Raw genomic sequence first — 1882 nt, forward strand, 5'->3', positions numbered from 1 at the left:
CCCCCCTTAAAAGAAGATAGTTCTGAAGAAATGTCTTTTTAAAAAGGGAAACGAAACGTTTTATCAGTGACAGTGGCGACACCTTTATCTTAAGTTTGGATGTAGATTGCCGAGAACACTTTTAAAAAAATGAAGTAAACCATCTTGTCTTGGACTGTCAGTGGTTTTAGTAGTAACATTCCCTAATTGCTTGATTTTGATGATGTGGCACATACCTCGCTTCAAAGAAAATGATATAGCAACTCTTTGTGATGATTCTGAGAGTAACGTTAAACTTATCAAGCGCTAGGCCAGTGATTATATTCTTAAGAACTTTATTAAAGAAAAAAAAATCTGTCTATGTCTGGATACATGTCTATGTACTCAACGACTAAGGAGTTACACTCTCACCACCCCCCTTTTAAAAATGAAATAGAATAAGAACATACGGCGCTAGAGTAACCCTCAATAGAGCCCAATTTTAATTTTCTCTTCCTTTTGTATTGAACAAATCTATACCATTGTTTTACATTTTTGTTAGCTTTGGTAGACATAAATATGTTATTTTGAAGATTGGAGTGCTATTCCGTCGTGTTCCCACAATCTGCTTTTCTGTTTTATTTCTTTATTTTTTCAAGTGCGGCTATTAGTGAGCCAATCTGGAAGAAGGAGAGCTGGAAAAAATATCCTGAAAATGTACCGAGAAAAGGAGCAACTAAAAACACCAGAATGTCATGATATAGGGGAAGTTAGGCTCCTTGTCGGTAAGGGGTTATTATGGATCATTTACAAACCGGACATTGAACATAAATTGAAACTGAAATGCAAATACCTCCAAAGCAGACATGATAGCCAAGTGAATTTTTTTTGTATTACATTACGCGTAATATATATTTTTCACCGTAAACAGACAATTTTATTGATTAAGACACCAAAACCGAGAGACTTGAAAATCAACGTATTCCAGAGAGTTATGCAATAATACAACCTCAATGAAATCATAAATCTCTATTGTCGATCTACCCCCCCCCCCGCATTTTCCCGGTATTAAGGTTTCTGAAGGATTTTTTTTTAATTTGAAGGACAGTTGGATAAATACATTTGCTCAATAAAAATAACTCCTCCTCAATCTACTCCTCCTCCTCTTCCTCCCCCTCGCACACTTTCTTTGAGAACACTTATGATTTCATCTTTAAAACAAACACGGTTATTCTCAACTCCAACGTATATTGGATTTATATCTATTTGAAGAACTAAACCCCTCTAAAACAATTAGAGCTGGTGAATGACAGAAATATTCACCATAAAACAAAAGAAAAAAAATTACATCACCACATTTAGAAGTGTAGATTAAGCATAATAATAGCATCCTCTCTGGCACTAAGAGAAAAGGGCGGCGAGCAAGATGCGAATCATAGAGAGAGGTCATATTGACGAAGAAGTCAAGGACATTATTCAAATAGACTTAATTATGGAAGCAATCATGAATTATATAACAATAAAAATGCTAGTCAATACCCACGGATATTCTGAGTTCCCAGGGGCCCTATCTTGGCACCATTAAAACGTTACTGATTTGAAGCGGAAAAGTGTAGATATTTATATAAAAGCTTTCTGTCGTATGTGCATGAGGGTGGATATCCCATAAGGTGAATGTTCACTTCAAGATAAGACATAAAACTACTAGGGTGTCTTGACCTTATAGATAGAGTCACAGTTTTTATGACGATAAGTCTGTTCTTTTTTCTCTTCGACAAGATCTCTCCTCACTACTTAGTTCCTTCTTGATCTTTCTTACATTTTTAAAATTTTGTTCGCAAGCCTGTCTGTCCGTCTGTCTGTCTGTCCGTCTGTCTGTCTGTCTGTCTGTCTGTCTGTCTGTCTGTCTGTCTGTCTGTCTGTC

This window comes from Aplysia californica, unplaced genomic scaffold (genome assembly GCF_000002075.1).
Source record: "Aplysia californica isolate F4 #8 unplaced genomic scaffold, AplCal3.0 scaffold00338, whole genome shotgun sequence".
NCBI lineage: Eukaryota > Metazoa > Mollusca > Gastropoda > Aplysiida > Aplysiidae > Aplysia > Aplysia californica.